Source organism: Pristis pectinata, chromosome 30 (genome assembly GCF_009764475.1).
Source record: "Pristis pectinata isolate sPriPec2 chromosome 30, sPriPec2.1.pri, whole genome shotgun sequence".
NCBI lineage: Eukaryota > Metazoa > Chordata > Chondrichthyes > Rhinopristiformes > Pristidae > Pristis > Pristis pectinata.
This window is the reverse complement of record NC_067434.1, coordinates 10,073,071-10,085,199: the sequence shown is the minus strand read 5'-3', so window position 1 is coordinate 10,085,199 and position 12,129 is coordinate 10,073,071. Positions and strand designations below refer to the sequence as shown.

The 12,129-nt window shown below is 40.9% G+C and overlaps 1 protein-coding gene across 1 annotated transcript in view; it reads left to right on the top strand.

Annotated features, from left to right (window-relative positions):
* Window positions 1-12,129, top strand: part of LOC127584570 (tyrosine-protein phosphatase non-receptor type 13-like) — a 307,142-nt gene that overhangs the window by 243,051 nt on the left and 51,962 nt on the right. The window lies entirely within an intron of this gene.

Genomic DNA, 12,129 nt, shown 5'->3' with positions numbered 1-12,129 from the left:
TCAGAATTTACTTAAACATGAGGCAATCTTTTGTCTTGTAACTGCAACAGAACAAGTAGTGCAAACTTCTAAATTCTCAAGAAGATGTAATATCACAATTAACTCTTTGCAACCTAATGTACAGAGGTAAAAATACTGAGGGATTTTTTAGATGCTCGTTGTGAACAATCAGCTTTAAATCAACAGAAAGGTCTGGGCCTTTTTGCAATACACAACCTCCCCAGGTTACGGATGACCTGACTTACAGAAATCCTACTTTACACCAATTCTCCCATACATGTTTAAAGTATTTTTCAAGCTAGCAATAATAATAATAAAATGTTTCATCTTAATCATTAATGATTGAATGCAGTTTGTATTCCATTAGTTTAATTATGGGAAGTGTTCAGGTGAATATTTGATTAAGTGAAAGAATTATACCAAATACATATACAATGACTCGATATAGATAGCTATAGAAGATGGATGTTTCTGACTTATGGAGAAATAAGCTTATGGACAGTTCTCAGGAACGGAACCCTTACCTAACCTGGGGACTGACCGTATCTCAATTCTTTACTAAAGAGGCAACTGGTTAGAAAAACAAAAACAATCTAGAGAGTTGGGGCTGGGTTAAAACCCGACATGTAAAAACCTTTTACATTCTTTGTAGCTGTTTCAACTTCATTACATAATGATAAAACTTACCATCAAATGTGTCATGTTAGAAGAAAGAGCAAATCTTTGACATGAGCATGTCAGCCAAACTGAAGACACATCAGTTCAAACAGAAAATCTTGGCCAGTCAAGTCCATGACTGAGATTCCTAGAAATACAAAACTAGGAGCTGCAAGTTAGATATATGGTGTGAGCACACTTGCGTCTACACTGAAGAAATAACCTTGCTGAAGATCTGCCTGGTGGCCATGTAAAACTCATTAAAGCTCCAAGTTTGATGAATTGGGTCTCTCAATGGATCCTGAGTCTTTCTCACCATTTCTTCACCACCAGCTCAGTCACCTGAACATGTTATACCAGGATGTGAGTGGTCAGGCCGGTGGGTTGTAGGCTTCTTAAGGTGAGTGCCACTGTTCAACTTTTTTGCTGTCAAGTTGGATTCTTTAAATGTAAGATTTTAATTTATCTGTATTATTGTTTCTGCACTAATATTTTTCACTGGATGGGGATGATGTTTGGAAATTCATGTTTTCCAATCCACTTCTCACAAATTACTCTTGCTTCGTTTGCAACAGTTGGGGCTTCTGTCAAAGCTTCCAATATTGGTTCCTTATTCACATTTTGCCTTCATCCTGAAGAACTTTCACATCATACTACCTTGAAGACTATGACTTATATCACAGCGGCACCTCCCCGGTCAGCTTACACCAAAGTGCACATCCTTCCAAACCACCAGATGCTAAAAGCTGCGTGGAAGGGGTGCACAGGACAAGTGACTAAGACTTGTACACACCAGGTATCCTGTGGAAAGGATGCCCACATTACACTGGATGCCACTGAGCTGAGGCCCAAATGCATATCCTACTTGGCAAGGTGTCACTTATCCTCTGACCCCTGGGGGAGAGGCAAACATGGCAAACCTGTACTTCAAACTCACACAGCAGCATCCTCACCATCCTCTTCCACTGACCGCCAAAGTCCTGGTGTTGTACGTTCATCTACTTCATTTTTGCCAACTTCTCTCTCTTTCCCTCTCCCACCTCTCGCACTATACCCCACCTCCAAGCCCACTACCTTAGCAAAGACTAATAGATGTTCAAAACCCATTTTAAAGCCTTCTACAACTGTATGGGTAGACAACTATATATAAATATATATATATATACCTGTAAATACCTTCATATAACTGCAAGAACCTCCATATACTCAATTTTACTTGCAAATATCTTGATATACCTACATATATCTGCAAATATCTTCAACTAAATGAAAATACCTGCCTATACCTGCAAATTCTTGCATATACTAGTATTTACTTGTGAATATTTTCATATATCTATATATATCTATCTATCTATATATCTATCTATCTATATATATATACCTGTGTATGCCTGCATGTAGCTACATATAACCTTTAACCTAAAGCTATTGATAGAATATACCTACTTGGCCATTTGTTGGCACATGGTCAAAGTTGTACTTAGACCCGATGCTAATTATTTCAATTGAGTTGATCTAATAAAAATCAGGTGCTTAACTTCAGTGTCTTGGGTCAAGCTGCCGATTATCCTCAGCACTGCAAAGGCAATAGATTATTTAATAAGTGCAGGCACTGATTGAGTAAAGGAAAGAAGATACAGGCTGAAGCAGGACGTAGGCAGCCAGGGATGTCTCTGTGGACACTGAACATAGATGTCACCGTCAACAGCTGCAGGAATAGGTACAGGTGAATCAGACTTTGTCTCAACACTGTAACCATGTCCAAAACAATGTTTGCTGTTCAAAAAGCTAATTAGAGAGGTTTATTTGTCTATAATTACAACACAGTTCAGGATTTGACAGTTAAATTCTGAAACTGACCTCTGCTTTTTCCAGTCAAATCCCAATGTGCTATTGCAATCCTGAACCTGTTAGTGGCTACTTACAAAGATTACTCAGATAACAAGGTGTTGAATAAAGGAAATAAAGCATTTTCTGGAGATATAATTTTGGGTCAGCATTTATTTGTTGATTAGTAGTAGATCAAGGGTTAAATGATTTCATTCAAAGTCATATTTGATTCAGGTAATTAGCAGGATATTTCTATAACAGAATATAGGGTGGTATATGCAGAATATGCTGATGAAAAATCAAATTTGGCATCATACATTAAGCTTTGAACCATAAATCATGACGTGCTGTCAACATTGATTGTGGACAGCCAGTCACCAGTCACCAGTCACCAGTCACTGCCAGTGAATCAGCCTTACCTTGGACTATGGCTCAGTCCCAGGTGTTGTTGAGGGATCTGCTGTGATCCCAGTAGTTAGACTTGTTTGGGCATATTCAGATTTGAACATTTTACTGCCCACAGAGTTGCTGCAGATGTAAGCTGATAACAGGCAGTGGGAAACCTGGTATCTTAGTGAACAACAGGGGCCTGCAATGTACCTCCTTAACTGGAGGTTTAAGAAAGGAGAAATAAACAGAGAATGGGCCAAGAAGGAGATTGAATTAGAGTGGGAACATTCAATGTCAAATCAGATAGAGGATGAAGAAGAAAAATGAAGGGAAAGAAATAATGTTTAGAAACATTTGAATATAGTTCATAACCTTCAGGTTAGATTCTGGGTAGGAGGATTGAAAAATAATCAATAATAATTATCTCCAAAGGATACCTATGCTGTTAATTCCTCCAACTGAATTAAACACAACTCTTGTGCTGAATTTAACAAGAATTAAAGTGGAAATGCAGCATGATAACCAATGCAACTTTAAGGATGAGATATTGTTTACTTGAAGCCAACAATTTACGGCAGTTCATAATTTGTGGGTTTCACTCATAGGTGCATTGTTCCCATTTTAATGACTGTATGAGTCTTTGAGATGCTCTTATTTAGTAAAACCTGGGCTGGTATGACAGGGACCTGCATCTACACCAGCTGGGCTTTGAACTTAACAAAGGAAGAAACTCGGAGTTGGCCTTTAGTGCACATTGTGAAACAGTCAAATGCTGTTTAACTCTTGTTGAAAATCAAGGGCTATGTTGTAAAATTTATATTTGTACTGTTTGGGTGTATAATGTGAAATGAATTGATGTTTTTGGAAATGTTGATGAGCAATAATTTATTGGAGATATGATGTCTCCTAAAAGGTAAATTGTATTAACTTCACTTTGGATATATAATTACTGATGGAACTGCTATGCAGTTTAGCCAAAGGATTAGAACGCCACAGGCTTTGTGTGTAGCTGCTGAATGCTGAGCATCTATTTTAACACCCAAGATCCAAAAATGTATTAAAAAGCATAGGCTTCTCCTGATGGTCTGTCAGATGACTGGTGGAGGATCTTTGGAGCAGCTTATGATTGGTGGAAGCTCAACAACATAATCTGATTGAAGCAGATAAGGTTGAGCTAAATGCAGTCTGCTTCACTGAGTTAATTTTAAAGAGGCTGCTCACTAATGTGTCCATCATCACCTTGGACTGAAATTGAAATATATTTCAGTGATAGTGAATGCAGGTACAGTTGGTGTTCTAGTAGTGACGACTTGCCCGTTTAGTTGCAAACTCTGTCCTTGGCCTTCTGAAAGCCACAGTAGACTGTTGAAACTGCTGTAGAGTATTAACACACCAGGAAGGGAATAGCGAAGTGTAATTAATAAGGGTTTGGCAAGGCATAGCGGAAATCAGTGGGCTGAATGTCAGATGGGAGCAAGGAGTCAAAATGGAGTATCTGCCATTGCTTCACCAATATATATTCCAAGCAAAAAGCTTGAGAAGAGGACCAAGAAACAATGTGGCAATTTAGTCATGAATTAAATCCAACACACAGATGACTCCACTTGGAGAATGACAGCATTTGGGAAAAGGGGGGGGGGGGGGGAAACTTTGCATTTATATAGCACCAGGTGCAAAGCCAGAGAATCCCAACCAATTGGAAACTCAGCCACTGTTGTAACGAAGGAAGCATAGCACAGCAATCTCTCCCACCAACCGTAGAGAAGTTAATGAGCAGAAGATTATTACTTTATAGAATATTGATTGGGATAAAAATAAGCAATACAAGAGAGAGATGGAATGGGCAGGAACTGAAGCAGTTAAACAGCTACAAAGCTTCGTCATCACTTTGCTCAGTGATCTCATCTGCAAAGAGGATATAATGAGAGGGTGCTGCTTGGAACAGATCACAGCTGAAAGGAAGTGCTGACCACATGCAAGAGTGTGATTGACCACTGAAGAAGAAACAAAAAAAAGTTCCAGGATCAATTCACTGAGACTGGTAACAACAAAGTGTCAAAGCGACAATATTCCCAAAGGGGAATTGACCTGGTGTATAAAGAAGTGGATACAATTATTCAGATATAAGAAGTGAGATTCATGTTCATTCAAGCAAAAAACAGATTAAGCTGTGTTTGGAATTTCCCCAACAGGAGAAAAGCTAGAATATGCCCAGTTGAATCTGAGGTTCTGTCTTTTAGGACCAGGCATCAGTTACAATGAGACAGGCAGAAGAAGTGAAAGTCCTGCATCATTTATAGAACTCTCCTCTGATTAGATAAACAATCAGGATGGTGAGAGAGCCATATACGACAATGGTTCCAAGGCCTGGTGACTGAATGAACTAAAGTGTGAATCTGACTTCTTCAAAAATACTGGAAGAAGCGAGAAATTGAGAGAAAATTACAGAGAAATGCAACAGATCTAACGTTCTCCTGTGATAGCGAATATATATGGGCAGGAGGTCATTAGTACCAGTGGCATCATGTTCAAATACCTTAATTCAATTACCCATATAAGATGGCACTTAAATGGGCTCAATCAAATCATGTGGATGGCTGGCCTCAGACTAAATAACATGGATATAGGATAATCAAAGAATTCAAATATTGGATTGATCCTTCACAACTACTGAAGATTTTGGCCCTCCAGCTCAGGTTGAAGCCGAACCAATGAAAGCATTCAGGGTTTCTGCAAAGAATTGCCTTGCAACAAAAAGAAATTGGAGGAAAATGGAAAAACTCATTGGTATCTGGAAGACCTTTTGAATGGATCTTACATGCTTTGCAGATGGGAAGTTTCAAGAAATTAATAGTAATAAAGTTTTGCAAGATTAACAGTCACAGGTAATAAAGAACTGACTTTTAGCATTGTAGAAAGCAAATCTGTCTTACCAGTGCTGGGTTCTTTAGAACTGCTCATGTTGGCCAAGGAAGAGTTGAGTTTGGATCAAGTTTACATTTGAAACTGTGAATGTAACATAAGACCTTTTAAATGGGATGCAAATTCTGCTGGGCACTGATTTCCTACTGAGAGTTGTGATTCATATCAAGCATTTACTTTCACAAGGACAATGAACAATGACTGAAAATATCAGAGTTAAAGATGAAACCTAAGAATATCATGTGTATTGTGATTAAACTCTTGTCTGTTGTGGACTATTCACCACCACGATCAAAACTTTGGCGAATTGGCCCATTAACTACATTAGTATTTGACTATTGCATGAGTTTGAAAGAGGTTTGGTGCAGAGAAGAGCTGCTGCACAAGGCCAGAGAAGCCAGGACCTCTGGTAGGTGGAAGAACATCACTCAGGAATAGATCGATGAGGCAGGAACTTGGTACACACATTTATCCGGCACAAAGTGGTGCAACCAGTATGGCTGCTGTCTCACAGCTCCAGTGAGCTGGGTTTAATTCTGACCTCTGGTGCTGTGTGTATGGATTTTGCATGTTCTCCTACGACCACGTGGGTTTCCCCCGACTGCTCCAGTTTTCTTCCACATCCTAAAGACATGGACGTTGTTCGGTCACTTGGCAACTCTGTATTGAGTGAGTGGCAGAATATGGGGGCAGCTGATGGGAATGTGGGGAGAACAGGTTACAGGAAAAATTACTGGGGGAATGGAATTGCTCTGTCAGTTGGCAGTCTCCTTGAGCTGAAATGACCTCCTTATATGTGCAAAGGAAATAAGGTGCCCCCTAATTGATCACAACCCTGAACAGGAAGCAAAGGTAAGAAATAAAGTTACCTTGCAACAACAACAAAGTAATCAAATTCAAGATTCTCATTGCAGTTAGACAAATACGATGATGGAAAAGCTGAGTATTAAATGCAAGATGCATGTAATGAAATCATGACTGTAAATTAAAATTTGAATAATCAAAGTTAACTGCACAATATTTATTACAGATCAGACACTTATATACTTGTAGGTCTAATTATCTGCTGCAAACCAATTCTAACTTTAGGATTTAGCAAGATGAAAAGCAATGAGAGTGAAACATTTTACAAGATGAAGAGTCTTAACGACCTGCATTTTGTTACACAGCCCACTGCTTTAATGGGATTATATTAGATCTTCTAAATTTGATTGACATTCATCTATACAGAAACTTTGGCATTCTAATTACAAATCTATGCATATGATTGTGCCCTGTTGTGGGAAGTGATGTGACTGATGTAATAGCTAGCTTATCTTTGTCTATATTAATAATCTGTAATGTTCATGATAATGTGTATTACCATGGCAACTGAAGGTTGCACCCTGTTTAAGTGATAAGTTTTTGCAATGGACAAATCCATTGAACTTTTCCTCGAGAGATCTGAAAAAGCAAAAGTAACAACATAACTTAAGCCTAAAGCTCTGTTTACACTGGAATACTTAAATATAGATGGTTCATGTAATTTGGAACATTGTAAGCCTGGACAATCAAAGGAACCAGCAGCTTTCATTTTCCCTACATTTATCACTCTGTTAATGACTCTTCAGAGGCCATTAAAAATAGTGACCTTGCTGCCTAGGCAACAGCTTCTCAATTGAACGTAGGAACTACATATTACAAATGTTGATGTTTTTCATTGAGTATTTGGTTGGAGATGTTTGGACATGTCAATAGCTCAACCCCACCACCCCCCCCCCCCCCCCTCAACAAGTGGTTCAAAGACAGGTCAAAATTCAAGGCCCAAAACAGTACTTTCTCCCTACTGTCACATCTGAAGTTTAGTTTGAGAAAATAGCTTCAATGAAAAACATAGGGGAAAGACTGGCATGTTCAAAGTAAGTGCTGTCAGAGTATAGCTTTTTCTCAGCTGATAGTTCCATATTATAACAGTTCCAGTTTAAAGATAATTAGGTAAATAAATGAGCGCAGGCATGGAGTAAAACTACAATGGGATATGACTTCTCAGTTTCTGAGTACATTTAAGGTTGATTTGATGGATTTTGGGCATGAAGTGTAATGGGGTTCAGGCAAGAAAGTGGATGAAGTAGAAGATCGGCTATATATTGAACATCAGACCAGTCTCAAGGGTCCAAAGGTCCACCCCTGCTGCTATATTCTTGCATTTAAGGAGCAAATACCAGATAAAGCACCATGGAGACTATGAAGAGGGATAGCTCGTGTCATGTCAACATTTGAAAGAAAATGTAAAGCCAGGCACAGGAAAGGACTGAATGTTGACAGCAGCGTAACCAAAGATGGAATGAGGAGGTCACATGCCAGTTTACTCATACTGGGGCTGTAATTTTCACCTTCAGTGCTTGAGTAGAAACAATAATCTAAATACTCTATTGGATAGGAAACCTCTGGCCAATGCTGAAGGTAAAGTTGATGCCCACTGCTTTAAGCAGCAGCTTACAATTACTAAGGACTTCCTCATTATAGAAATACAAAACACTGAAACTGGGCTCGGTTACGTCACATTGAGTCATATTGCTTTGGCAACTAAAATCGTAAAGCTGAAGCCAAATTATTGAGCCACTTGTGGTGGTCCCTTGAATACCCTTGTTCCAATATGTAGAATTAGAAAAATAATACAGCAACAGAGGCACAATTTTGACTTGCTGTTTATTTTTGGTGAATACTTTTTTAACTATTATATGCAAGAATTTGGTATTGGACATACCTCTTTGATACTATTCTGATGGATACATAGAAATATAGAAAGATAGAAGGAGAAGAACATTATTGGAACCTTTGGGCATGCTCCTCCATTCAATATGATCACATTGGTTCATCCACTTCAGCACACGTCATTGCCTTCTCCCCATATTACTGGATCCTTTACCTTCCTTCTTGAATGCATTAATGACTTGGCCTCCACAGCCTTCTGTGACAGAGAGTTCCACAGGTCCACCACCGTCTTGGTGAAGAGATTTCTCCTGATCTTGGTTCTTAATGGCACAGCCCATATCCTACGGCGGTGACCTCTGGTTCTGCACTTCCCAGTCATCAGAAACATCCTCCCTGCATCCAGTCTGTCCACTCCTGTTGGAATTGCACAGGCTTCACTGAGATTCCCTGTCATTTTCCTAAACTCTGGTGAATACAAGCCCGATCAACCCAATTTCTCCACAGTCATCACTGCTGTCATCCTAGGAATCAGTCTAGTAAACTTTTGGTGCCTTCCTTCTTTGGCTAGAACATCCTTCCTCAGAGACCAAAATTGCACAGAAGCAAACTCCAGACGAGCTTTCACCCAGGCCCTCTACAACTGCAGCCAAACATCCTTGCTCCTGTGTTCAAATCCTCTTGCAATGAAGGACAACATACCACTTGCCTTGCTGCACCTGAGCATTTGCTTTCAGTAGCTGCTTCACAAAGACACCCAAGTCTCGTTGCACTGCTCAACTTTCCCAATATGGCACAACACATCAAGCTAAACTTGGCATCAGTCATTAAATTCTAGGCATGCAATAGATCCTGGTTCTCCTGCATTATCTGCAGGCAGTGAGCACTGGAGTTTTTCAGCTCATTATCCCACCATATCCCAAAGATTGCATATCGAACCGCATTGGAGCTTGGAACATGGAAAGCAGGATGCTCATTAATCATGATCAGTGTTCAGTGTCATTTGATCCTCAGAGTTTCAAACATCTGTGCAATGAACAGCTTGAGCAATTTGTGCTGTGCGTTTGAACCCTTAAAAGTCGATCAACTTTTTCAAACCTTGATAACTCGCTTTCTTCCAGCAAATGGCAGCCGGTGATCAGTAAAATTGCGTTCACTCCAATGCTTAATACCTGCTTTTACCAACAAACAAGAAATGCGGATTTCCAAGGAGAGCCAGGTGCAGACTATCTGAAAGAAACATTCATCTTTCACTGATTTGATGGCAGTGCTCTGATTGTGAGGTATTTCTCATGTTTTTTGAAGAGCATTTATTTCATTATTTTCTGAAAATGCTCAATCTAGCACATCAAGTATTCCCAATGGGCAGGCACGGTAGTGTAGTGGTTAGCATAACGTTTTACAGTGCCAGCAACCCGGGTTCAATTCCCGCCGCTGTCTGTAAGGAGTTTGTACGTTCTCCCCGTGTCTGCTCCAGTTTCCTCCCACATTCCAAAGATGTACGGGTTAGGAAGCTGTGGACATGCTACGTTGGCGCCGGAAGCGTGGCGACACTTGTGGGCTTCCCCCAGAACACTATGCAAAAGATACATTTCATTGTGTGTTTCAATGTACATGTGACGAATAAAGGTATCTTATCAATGCCAGGGATTACATTGTAGAATCATGCAGTCCAGTATTCACAAGATGTTGTGAAGCATATTTAAGCAAGATTTGTGCATCTGTATAATGATAATTAATGTGGAATCAACTAACCACTGAGTATCCTGGATGCCTTTTCACAACCTCATCCCCCAGTTTACCCCTCTCCTCATAAGATCCTCCGCTGCATTTTTCTTTGGACTTCCGTTTGTGGACACTATTGTCCAAGTCAGTAGTTCTGGGACTCCTTCTCCTTGAGCAGTGTGGTCCTTGCTATTCCCTTTAACTCAGGGTCAGCTTATTCAAATAAATATGCAGCATTCTTGGTACTCAGTACAGGAAATGCCAGAGGGTCATGAAGTAGGGGCAGGCAGCTCAGTGCCAGCCATTCTTAACCTGCTGCAGATCATCCTTGAAGTTGGCATGGGCTGCAGCTGGGGTGGAAAATAGCTTCAGGCGAATGAAGAAGAGCACAGCCTAGCAATGCTGAGCTGGAGAAGGATGGTCCTCTGTATGAAGATGAAGACTATCTTAAGCAAAGAACAAAACGTAGAGATAAGGCCTGGACCCAGCAACAGATGAGGAGAACATTTACTGATTGTTGAGCTAAGGATGCTGACACATGACCTCGTGTTCCAGTGTTGAGGTGTTGCTTCTGCAGTTCACTTTAATCCTGATGCATTATCAGGGAAGAAGAATTCAACACACTCTGACAACAATTCATCCTTTTACAACACGCACAAAGTGCTGGAGGAACTCAGCAGGTCAGGCAGCATCTATGGAGGGAAATAAACAGTCGACGTTTTGGGTCGAGACCCTTCATCAGGACTGGAAAGGAAGAGGGGCAGAAGCCAGAATAAGAAGAGAAACAAAGGACTGCAGATGCTGGAATCGAAATAATGTGCCAGAATAAGAAGGTCGGGGGAGGGGGAGGAGCAGAGGCTGGCAGGTGATGGGTGAGTTCAGGTGAGAGGGGGAAGGTAGGTGGGTGGGGAACAGAGGGGATGTAGGAAGCTGAGAGGTGACAGATAGAAGAAGTGAAGGCCTGAAGGAGGAATCTGGTCGGAGAGGGCAGTGGACCATGGAATAAAAGGAAGGAGGTGGGGAATAGATGGGCAGGTCATGAGGGTGGGGGAGGGGGGAAGAGATGGGGTGAGGGGCCACAGGAATGAAGGAAGACAAAGGGTATTCATCCTTTCAGGTGCTCATCTTGTTCTGGGCTCCACGCAATGTTACCAAAGCAATGTGACCCATTAAATGTGGCAGAATTCTAATACCATCTGCACTGCTGGTGGAAGGATTCTGAATGTTACATGTCACATATCAAGAGTCAGACATGTACTTTTATCTCACGAATGGCTCTTTGGTATTTGCTGGTTGCAGAGTTCTGTAAATAATAAGAGCTACACATGTGGGCCTTGGCTTCTTGTGTGGGGAGATTAAAGGAGATGTTGAACACTGGGAAGCAGGGTACAGAGCTAATCTTGTTAAGCTGTCACTCATTCACTCCTTCACATACAGACATCCCAGAACACCCCAATGTCTTGTAAGGTGAAGCTATGTTGTGGCCAACATTGAGAAATGCTTTATCTTTAGGGGAGCAGAACTGTACATCTCACCTCAATTGAGCAACGTCCTAGATCACTGATTCTGCGTCATGCAAGGTCAGCGAGTGGCAGGAGGAGGACTTCAGTAAACATCAGAGCACAAAATGAGGGAGATATAAAAGATGCAAACTGATGGGTCACCCTTCAGGTGCCAACAGCTTAAGCTGTAGAATTCCCTCTCTTATTCACGATGGATGATCTGGAGCTGGTCGGAATTTAGAAGGCTGAGGTGTTAGATGTCAAGGTATGCATAAGGATTGATAAATCCCCAGCGGGATCTATCCCAGGTCACCGTGGGAAGCATGGGAGGAGATTGCTGGGGCCCTGAGGGAGATATTTGCAGCATCGTAAGCTACAGGCGAGGTGCCAGAAGACTGGAGGACAGCTA